Here is an 11,751-nt window from a genome sequence, read left to right as displayed (position 1 = left end):
TTGATACTCTATTGCAGCAACCACACACGCACACACAAAATTAGCTTTATCTGGCACCAATCAGTCCTGGCTCTGAATCTCAATCTTCCCACTTACTTGCTGAGCCTATTGTCCTCATGTGTAAAAAGGGGGCTAATAATATTATCCACCTAATGTGGTTGCTGTGAGGGTTAAAGAGCTAATGTAGGTAAAGTACCTACACTAGAGAGTGGAATTTTAAAAAGCCTCCATCTTAAAAGGATAGATTACACAAACTATTTACTGAAATTCAATGGATAGACAGACAGAAATAGGTAGATGGATACGTATGGATTTGGCATTTAGAGATATTTTGGTGATCTGACAAGCTCATATATGTGAAAGTGCTCACCCACCCAGTTCTGCTAGAAAAGCAAGCAGATACTACTGCACTGCAAAGCTTCTGCAGGGGCTAAGCAGCGGCTGTAGAAAGTGGCGGGTGGCGCTGGGCTTTTCTCAGGGGACACCTGCAGCAATTCTCCAAAGACAGAATACGGACTGGATGTCACTTCCCATTTCTAAACCACCCCAGTGAGAGGAATGAGCTTCTTTTCTTTAAGAAGCCGAGACAGGAAAAAAATACATATTTTGAATAAATGTTAGGGAAAATTACGTATTTTGAATAAGTAATCTATCGCACTCGTACTCATCCATTCAGTCTCCTTGAATTAGTGGGAACAGGTGAAATTACATAGATCCTACCAATGGTGGAACCCAGCCCAGGACTAAAAGGGAACTGCTGTGTATTGAGTTCTGTCTTCCACCTGCTACTTGGATTATCTGAATTAATCCTCACAAGGACACTTGGAAGTAAGGACTATGATTATCCCCTTTTTTAATGAGAAATGAGGCTCAGAAAGGTACAATGCATAGAAATTGCCCAACAAAGAGTGTTAGCACGTAGTTAATAGATATAATGACGACTATTTAACAAGGTGTCACCGCTAGTTTGTGGCAGAGCCAAGCTATGTCGAACACACACGTTTGCCTCCTCAGGCCACGTGCTTCCCAAGACTTCGCAGAGTTTACCAGACCCCCTCCTTCCCTTCCCCCTACATTCATGTGACAAATCTTTTCTGAGCACCTACTGCGTCGCATCCCCTACACGCCTGATTATTTGCAGGGCTTTCTCAATTTGACACCTCCTTTGAGTCTCAATCTTGGAAGGTTAGCAGAGCAGAAACTGCTCTCCTCATTATACATGTGAGGAAACGGAAGCTTGGGAAGGTTCTGGGAGGTGCCCAGAATTCTTAGGTACTCACGTGCACCCACACACACACATCCCAACCCCCTGAACCAACGGTCAGTGATTTTTTTTCTTTAATTTTAGAAATACTATGTATTGATTTACAAAATTGGAAAATCACCAAAGCTCTGATAAAGAAAAATTAAATTTCCAATAAACGTGCTCCTCAGAGAGAGCAGGTGTTGGCATTTTGGTGACTTCAAAAGTGGCAGGTTGGTGGATCAAAGGCCAAAGCCAAACGACCAACATTTTCATTTGGCCAAAACAGTATTTTAAAAAGCGTAAATTAGTTGCTAACATTGAAAAATTAAAGGATTTCACATAAATACCACCATTTCCAGCTTCTTTTTAAAACTCTGAAGAGCTAGCAATCGTCGGCTAGGAGCCTCTTTTCCAGAGGACATGTTCTACACAATTTGCCTCAGTCCCCACCACTCCCTATTGTTTTATACCTGCTCTGAGCCACCAGTTTCGGGGTTTTTTTGGCCTCGCCACAGGGCATGCAGGATCTTAGTTCCCCCCCCCAGGGATCAAACCCATGGCCCCTGCAGTGGCAGTGTGGCGTCTTAACCCCTGGACCACCAGGGAAGTCGCAAGCCACTGGTTTTTATTAACCACAGGCTCCTGTAGGCATCAGAGCTATAGTTACTGAGCACACCTTTCCTGCCCTTCATCTGTGCAAACAATGCTCCACATTTGAGGTCACCCTATATTAACAATTTTTCACTTGTTTTTTCAGTTGGCCATCAGCAGTTTCCCACATCCTTAGAAATTCTCTAAATACTACCAGGTTGTACAGTTTTCCATTATAAATATATGTGTCCCTTAATTTATGTCTGACTTTTTGCCCTTATAAAGGTGATGATTTTTCAGAAAATATAAATTTGGATTTATTTTTAAACGTGTGTGCGCATCGGATGATTGGACTATCTCCCGTTTCAAGTCTCCAATTCTGGGATTCATCATTTTGGTCCCCTTTCAACGCCATCCATGACCTATGACCTTGGAGACAGTGGTTACTGCTTCTGAATAACCCACCACCAAGTGTCAGGACTCAAGTTCATGGCCTGAAGAGGTTCTCCATGGAGTGAAGGTATTTACTTGCCGGTGGATGTGAAAGGGGGAATCACCCGGGCCCAGCGCTGCGGGGAAGGCAGGGAGCCAGCGTGGGCCTCCAGGGCCGCCCAGTCCCCGCGCACCAGGCCACCAGGAACACGGGCAGCCCTGCAAGGGCCCATCTCAGCTGCCGTTCCTTCCCCCCCTTGGAGCCACACTTTTACACTTACCCCCTATGGTGAAGTGTCACTTAATCTGGGAATTTCACCTTTCAGAATATGACTCAGAATACAGAAAAGAGCCAAAAGGGCCTTGGCAAAGTCAACGCCATTGCCATCACCGAGCATGTGCACCAAAGCCGCACTCACCGCCACGACTCATACTCGAGACAGAATTTTAACAAGGTTAGTTATCTGATAGCCCAGATCCAGAGGATTAGAAGCAGTGGCTTCAGAGGGGGCAGACACTAGAGGCAGCCGACAGTAACAAGAAGTGGCGTTGAAAGTGAGGAAAGAAATGGAAAAGCTATTAAAAGCAGCCAAGAGCTTCAAACACCACAGCAATCTGGGGTCCAGGGATATTAGAAGCATCATCTGGAGGGAGACAGGGCAGAAAGGAACATGGAAAGGGGTGAGGGCCACCGGCAAGCTCAATGCAGAGCACAAGTTCACTTAGCACAAGTCTGAGCAGGATCTCACTGCCCACGGCCTGAGGAGACACCATCAGCAGGACAGACAGAAGACCAGGGGCCGACCCCTAGGTCCCCAACCACTGGCTACAGCACCCTCACTCTCTCCCCACACTCAGGGTCCTGTGGGAGGTGCAAATGGCCTGGGGCAGCCCGAGAGGGAGAAGCATGTGGAAGAGAGAGATGACATCCCAACCAGATGACCCTGTGGTCTGGGGGTCAGAATTTCCGCAGAGTCTGAACATGTCTCGGCCACGCTGAGCCAGCCACAAATCCTGGCTCTGCCCCCAGACATGGGCTTCACCCACAGCCTGATTTGGAGGAATTTCTTAACCCTCTAACCCCCATTCAGCTGTCAAGTGAAGATTTTCGTCCCTGTCCTACCTGTCTCGTGGGCCATCTCAATGGTTGAATTTGTTAAGATGTGAGAGACCGTTAGAAGCTGTTACTGCCGTGTGTCCACCGCACAACGGTGGGGAGAGGACTGGAACCTGCTGGCTCCGGAAAGCGAGATCACGTTCCACACGGCACTTAGTCACCCAGCCAGCCTGTGGATTAGCCGGAAAGTTAGCACAGTGACAAACGGATGTGAGAGAAGCTTTGTTGTCGAACAGACCAAAAGAAAAACTACAAAATACACACTAGCCATTTCCTCGATCAAATAGGAAGCCTGGAGTTATCATTTTTGCCAGGCACTTTTATGATAAAATATATTACTTTTGCACTTACGCATCTCTTCTGAGAGTTGTAATCTTTATCAACGCTGCAATGTGATTTTAACTTAGTTTATGTTCAACCCAATGGACCCCAGTGGAGTTACTTTTGCTTTAACATTAATGAGGGCTGCCCATGAATACCATCCCCTCTCTGTTACGATGGGTCAACTGAGGACTGGATATGAAAACTGAGGTCCAAAGAGGTGAAGGGACTTGCCCACCAGGTGACTGGGTGACACAGATGAGATTCAGACCCAAACTCTCTTTACTTCAAAGACTTTGTAAGCATGATGGAGGCCAGGGGCCTGAAGACTTGGGCAGTTTAACTGACACTGTCCAGCTACAGGGAGGTGAAGATTGTACCTTCTTAATAAAGACCTAACTTTATTTGGGAAAATACCCCGATGAGACATTTGGGGAGAAGAGGAGTCACATGAGGCCACGAGGGTAGAAGAAAGGGAGAACCAAACGCCATTCCGTGGAATTACCCACGAACGTGCAGACGAGGAAGAAGGGGAAAGAGAAATAGAGATGAGATGGCTGAAAGTGGGGCTCTAGAAATGTAGGACACGCTCTGTACAGTGCTGCAGGGGGCCGCCCAGGGGCTCGCGCAGAGATGCCCACCACCCACCTCAAAGTCAGGATACAGGAATCCAAGCCCTCCCCTCTCCTCACTCCTTCCACATCTTCACAGGGGAACGCCTACCACATTCCCAAACTGCCACGCGTGCACGGGATTTTGATTGGGAGAGAAATGTAAGAAGTTTTACTTCCAGGCACATGAAGTGCAAAATAGAGAAAGCAGGATGACCTATACATTAAAGTAGGAGCTCAGAACTGAAAGTCACCGTAAGAAGGAATCCCTCCTGGGAACTCACTAAGACTGAGGAGTTTAGGCTTCCACAGGGAATGATGGAGGTGGGGTTCCAAGTTAATATCACCTCCACGACAAGAGACGGGGTCCCCACCTGACACCGGGGCACAAGGCATTCTACAAAGAATGTGCTCGTCAACTCCCTGGATGATTTCAACATGCCGTAGAGGAAGCAAACACGTAAACCATCAAGTGAAATGGTCTCCCTAAGCATTGCGGACCCACACCAGCCTCACCAGTCAACATGACTCCTTTTCAATTCAGTCAACGACTAGAATGTCTATGCTCTATGAATCGCTCTGAAAATACTGATGTAAAAGTCATTATGCAAGAGGTAAGGCGGAGCCGACATTCAGCCAGTTTGCACTACGCTCCCGTTCAGATTGCTCTTCTTAACCTCTCTGAGGCCGAGTCACCTCCACTGTAAACTGGGGATCAGACATAGAAAGCAGCTTCCTAGGGTGACTGTGTGACTTCAGTGGGATAGTACATGGGACATCCTTTCAGCGGGAACACCTGAGGACTCTGCTATCATCCACACTCCTGAGATGAGGGGCAGGGGACCAGAGAAGTCGTCAGTGGCCCTCTCAGGATGCACAGCCAGTAAACACGGGTAGGAGTCGCAGCCAGGCTACAGACTCCAAGTGCAGTGCTCCTTCTGCTCCAGCACAAGCTCAAAGAAGGAAGGAGGGGGCTTCCCTGGTGGCGCAGTGGTTCAGGGTCCACCTGCCGACGCAGCGGACAGGGGTTCGTGCCCCTGTCCGGGAGGATCCCACATGCCGCGGAGCAGCTGGGCCCGTGAGCCATGGCCGCTGAGCCTGCGCATCCGGAGCCTGCCGTGGAAGAAGGAACTGACGAATTGCCAAGAGGCACAAGCCAGAGAGTGATCGTTCTGAAAGCTCCCCGCTAAGGGTTGTTGTTTGCCTGACTCCCCACGTTCCTTGACCAAACAGATAATGGTGAGTAGACAGAGCCGGCCTTGCCTGGGGCCCTGGGAACCAGGAAGGACGCCTTGGGGAGGCATGGAAGTGTCCCAACAGGTGGTGAAGGGGATCGGGTCCCCAGGGTCATTTCTTTGGCAGTGACCGATGGCGGCAGCGAAGCTCACTGTCAACTTGAGGCTGTGCTTGTTTGGCTCCTCTTCAGCTAAAGAGTTAGAAGAGCTGAGAGGCAAAGGGGAAAACAGGGCAAGGGAGACAGAAAGCCCAGCTGCACAGGTGGCACTCACCCTGAGACATCAGGCACCCAGAAACCCATTCTTGCCTAGACTGAACCTTAAGCCAATTCATTTCACTGCAAATTAAACTTGCAGTATTCCAAGTCTCTGGCAACACCATGAATTTACCAAGCATCCTAAGTTAGAGGTACACAGAGGTACATGATTATAGGTCGAGCCGGGGGGTAAATGTGAACCATCAATAAACAGACAGACCTATCAGAGAGTTAATATCTACATAAACAGCCGACACAAAGCATTAAAATGTGAAGATGAATGGGAAGAAGGCATGAGGAGGAAATTTCCCAAGGAAAGAACAGAAATAATAAAATACCACAGAAAAAGTTGTTTGGTAACTGCATCACCAGTTACCAAAGAAATGTAAGTACAAACTATGATGTGTCACATGACATCTATTAAATTAGCAAAAATAAAGAATAACAGTAAAGCCCAATGATGGCAAGGCTGCAGGAAAACTGCTCAGTTCAAATATTGCTAGTGGCAGAGTATTTTGGAAAGTAATTTGGAAACATATCTTGAGACAGAAAGTTATTGCTACCTTGTGACCGAATGATCACACTCCATGGAGTTTTTGCTAAAAGAATCCAAAAGTGTAAGGTCCAAAGATGCTAGTACAACAACGAAAAGCTTGAAAGCAATCGAAACGTCCACAGTATGGGAGTAGGACAACAAACAACAACGTGTTCACCTAATGGAATATTCTGGAGCCATTTAAGATGACAATTGCGAGGACTGTGTGACAACTTGGAAAATACTTTTAATATACCTAGCATGCAAAAAGGAAGATATGCATTTGGCCCTCAAACAACACGGTCTGAATGGTGTGAGTCCACTTTTACACAGATTTTTTTTCCATAGCAAATATGATCCGAGGTTGGTTGAATCCTATACAGAGGAATTGCATAGACTGAGGGTGTAAATTATACTCAGATTTTCAACTGTGCAGAGGGTTGGCTCCCATGACCCCCGTGTTATTCAAGGGTCAACTGTATAGAGGTAGGGTTACAATTATGGAAATTTTCTGTTTCTAGGGATACAAAAATAAAATAGGTTCAGAATAATGAAAAGTGCTCTTAACTCAGTAGGGTCGTGGGGACTGGCTGATTTTCAGTGCCAGTTTCCTCATCTAGGAATTTCAGCAGCCTCTCTCTGCCTTCCCCTCCCCCCTCCCCCTCCCCCTCCCCCAAATAAGGAGGGAGGCCTCTGGCCAGCACCGCTCACACCCCACGTGCTTCTGTCTTCAAGCCCAGTTTCCCAACACGCCCTGCTTCCCTCTCCCCACACTGTTCTGGTCAATAAGGGACTCAGGCTTTCAGCACCCAGAGGTTGGTTCAAAAGAAAGAGAAACCACCAGAGCCCCCAGCAGGGAGGAAGCCTGGAAGTCACGAGGTGACCCACACTCCCTGAGTTTCCAGTTTATAAAGCAGCTCTGAAGTTCTGATCTCCCCCAAGACTCACAAGAATCCCCTGGGAGGAGGTACAATCGGAGGATATCATTTGAGTTAGAAACTGAGGCTCAGAGAGGTGAACCACCCTTTCCAGGGTTTCACAGCTTGTCAGTGGCACAGATGGCAGAACCCAGGCCTGAGGACTCCAAAGCCCACGTTCTGTTGGCTAAATAGGGAGGTTACTGGCAGAAGCTCAGCTGCCCTTGAAACCTTCATAGCAAGAAGAAATTTTGCTTCAGCAGAAACCTCCCACGAGAAAGAACACTGGTTGTCCAGAGGTTCCTGAACTTGAGCTTGTGTCAGGATCACGTGGAAGGCATCTGAATACGGATCACTGGGCCCATGCTGGTCTGGGGTGAAGCCCAAGAACTCGCATGTCTGACAAGCTTCCAAGGGATGCTCATGCTGCGGGTCCACAGACCACACCTGGAGAACCACTGGTCTGGAAGTCTGGATACGGGCTTGAGATTAGAGGTGTATTTGGGGCAGCAGAGGAGAAACGGTCTCCATAAAAACCAAGGAGAAAAACGCATCCTTCTGCTCCCACGAGGGAAGTGAAATGAGAAAAGAAGATGGGAGGGAGGCTGCGGGTCCGAGACGTAACCTCGCTTGCAACTCCACCACCAACTTCCATTAAAGGCACCGGAACCACGCGTGCTCAGCATTAGTGGTTTAGTGCGTTGGAGGGTATGGAAATTGAGGGGGTGAGTGACTGAGTGTCGTGTGGGAATAGGGGTGAGACACACGGCCAAAGACAGCCAGATGGACAGGCTGGCTGTCTGGATTCCAGCCACCTGGAAATTAGGGGAAGGGCTTTCAACATCCGAGGCTGTGGTATCAGAGGACAAAGCTCCTGTGGGCAGAGCCAGCTGACATATAAATCTGCTGAACTCATGATGGGGCTGGCCTATTGTGGCCTCTATCATGCGCCGGCATGAGATTCCTGTCGTGCATTTCTGAATGTGATATGAATGCAATGGTCTCATTCAGTGGCTGCACCCCTCCAAGGTGGGGGAGGAGCCTGGGCACGGCGACATGAGGATGCAGAAACCGGGCGATCACCCTGAATCACAGCGGCTGGCGTGAAACCCAAGATCCTACCACCAGAGATTAATGCCTTCACGGAAGGCTCTGGCATCTTCCAGAATACTCTGCTAAAATGTCCTTGGAAAGTTGACTCACCCGTTAGCTCAACAAATATTTACAGAGTTTCAGGCAGATGCCGGGCGATATAAAACCTTTAGACAGTCATGAGCTAATGCTTTAGTGGGTGTTAGTTGGCAACCAGCCCGTCTCGTTTTCAGGTAAAATGGTCAGCAGACTGGGGCGGGAGGGCGGTGAGAAGCAACCTGGTGACTTGGGATTTACATTCCAGGTGTCAGCAGGCCGACGCTGTTATTATGATCAGGGCACCTATCAGAGCAGCCAGCGTGCTCCAGGGCAGTCCATGGGCTCCTGACTCATGCCAAGTATCAAGCCGGAGGATGGAGGAGTGTATCAGTGGAAAGGGTGGGTGAGAGACAAATTGGGAGTTTGGGATTAACATATACACACTACTATATTTAAAAGAGATAACCAACCAGGACCTACTGTATAGCACAGGGAACTCTACTCAACACTCTGATAACCTATATGGGAAAAGAATCTGAAAACGAATGGATACATGTAGATGTATAACTGAATCACTTTGCTCTACACCTGAAACTAACACAACATTGTTAATCAACTACACTCCAATATAAAATCAAAATTTAAAAAAAAAAGAAAAAGAAAAGAAAATGCTCACTCTGACAAGCGCTCCAGAGAAGTGCGTGTAGGATGAACTCCAAGGGGGTGGTGGCGGATTGGGGTGGGTTCTTCTGGAAGCCCACCCAAGACATCCCAGAGGCCTCCACTGTGAAAGAAAGCGCGTTTGCAGTCAGTTTGAGAGTAGTCCTGTATGTCTCATTGTGCTTAAAGGAATTCAGAAGCCAACCTATAACCCCGAGGGAAGAGCTCTAGGCTTGGAGTCACGAGCCCCAGGTTAGAATCTGGGCTCTGCCACCTATGGGTTGTGAAAACTCAGCTAAGTCATTTCCCCTTTTGAGCCTCATTTTCCTCACTCATGAGAGAAGCGCTAACACCTACATCCTAGTCTCTGAGAGGCCATGGAGAACAGTGGTTAGAGGTCGTGACTCTAGAGCCCGGCTGCTGGGGTTCAAACACTAGCTCTGACACGTACAAGCTGTGTGACTTCTGGCAGGTTACCTAACTTCTCTGTGCCTCCACTGCCTCCTCTGTAAAATGAGGCTAATTATCATTTCTAACAAGATTCCTTCTAAGAATTAAACAAGATAATATGTGTAAAGCACCTAGAACAACTTCTGGTATTTACTGAGGACTACGTAAGTGTTTGTTTCAAAAGCGGTCAAATAGGATATTTAATTGTCAAACCCATCACCTGCCACTACCTATGGAAGGGAAGGGTGGCGATTTCTGAAAGGAATTTGCTGCAGGTGCAGGTACCATGGGATCCTTTCCAAGCCCAGTGGGGGGAGCCTGGGAGAACCATTTGGGTATGCTCAGGAAGGCTAGCAGGATGAGCATAGACAACCCCTCCCTGGATGATCTCTGCTGAGCAGCAGAATCTCAAAGGCCACCCTGAGCATTAATGGAGTTCTTCGTGGCACCTGAGGGGAGGTCCCAGAACTTTGGGGGGTATGCAAGGACAGGCCTGGTGCTGGCCCCTCAGAGAAGCCTAAGGTGTCAGTTGGCAGAAACACCCTACAATAGCAAAGCAAGAACAGCCTGCATGCATGGTGGGCCCAGGGCTCTGGACTGAGTTGTGTCCCCCACCCTCAAATTCATATGTTGAAATCCTAACCCCCAATGTGACTATTTCAAGTAAGGATGCAATAAAGGTTAAATGAGGTCATAAGGGTGGGGCCCTGCTCTAAGAGGACCAGTGTCCTTTTAAGAGGAGACACCAGAGAGCTCACTCTCTCACTTCTCTATATAAGGACACAGGAAGAAGGCGGCTGTCTGCAAGCCAGGAAGAGAGCCCTCACCTGAAACCAAAACAGCCAGCACCTTGATCTTGGACTTCCAGTCTCCATAACTATGAGAAATAAATGTCTGTCGTTAAACCACCCAGTCTATGGCATTGTGTTACGGCAGCCCAAGCGAAGGCACCCAGGATGCCTGCATGTCCCCAGGTACCCAGGGGACTCTGGAGGGCTGCCTCCAAAGTGCAAAGTGCACACCCCAAGGGGTGTACGCCGGGGCGGGACCAAAGGCAAGGCAAGGAGTGCAGCTGGTGAGACCAGGGCAGAGGCCCCTACCAAGCATTCTGCAGAGAAAGCATAGGTTAGGGATCTGCCATTTGTCCACCCAGAGGGACAGCTATATACAGCACTAGAAGGGGCATGGGCATCACCTGGGCGCTTCCTCAGTGAAAGGAGCCACTAACATCTCCCAGGTGTCTCTGATATTGCCTGGTATTGCTGGATGCCAGCCCACCTACCTCCATCCCCAAATTTCTGGGACTCACCTGAGGAAATCTGACCTATGTCCCCAAAAATGTTACCATCAACCAACACCCGGGCTCTGCAGGGCTGGTTGTTGTTATGGTTGTTTAAAGTTTAACTCCAGACACCCACTGGCCACTGCTGCTGTTCTATCCCATATCTCTCCCCAGCCCCAGGCTCACCCACCAGAGTCTCCCTCCCCAGAGTTTGATACACACAGAGCTCAGACACAGTGTGCAGCCTCCCATGCTGCTGACCATGTTGGTGTCAGCCCCACCCATCAGGACATCTCCCCAGCACCTCCCCTCCTGGCTGCAGCCCCAAGGCAAGCCCCATGATCTCCCCACCCACAAGAGGGATTGACTCATTAAGGTGAAGGTCTAGAAGGAGCTCACACAATCAGACCCAGGATCTCCTATGTCACACTCCAAGCCAGGACCCTCCAACCCACTTGCAGAAATAGTCCCAGAATCCATGTGTAGCATCTCTGCAGAGGCGGCTCCCCACTCTCCACCAAAAGCTCATCTTCAATTGCAAATCATAGGTTATCCTATTCTCTTTCAAAGCACCCTGTAACTAGAGGGAAAGCTTTGACATCACCGAGTTCAAATCAGCACCACCACTCAGCAGCTGTGTGACCTCGGGCACATTACTGCACCTCTCTGAACCTCAGTAGCTCCCACCTTCTGAGTTATGATGGAGATCCAATGAGAACTAACAAATGTTACCCCTCCCTCCATTTGGAAAAGCATTACTACTATTGATTAGCAGTAACAATAACTAATATATCAAGCTCTCTCCATGTACCAGGCACTACGGTGCTTTTCCATGCCTTAATTCATATGTTCACTCGCTTAATCCTAGGAGTTAGAAAACACAATTACCCCATTTTACAGAGGAGCCAACTGAGACATGGTGAGATTAAGTAACTTGCCTGAAGTCACTCTGGGTATGTAGCAGAG

This window comes from Orcinus orca, chromosome 10, assembly GCF_937001465.1.
Source record: "Orcinus orca chromosome 10, mOrcOrc1.1, whole genome shotgun sequence".
NCBI classification, from domain to species: Eukaryota; Metazoa; Chordata; class Mammalia; order Artiodactyla; family Delphinidae; genus Orcinus; species Orcinus orca.
This window is presented reverse-complemented; position numbering follows the sequence as displayed.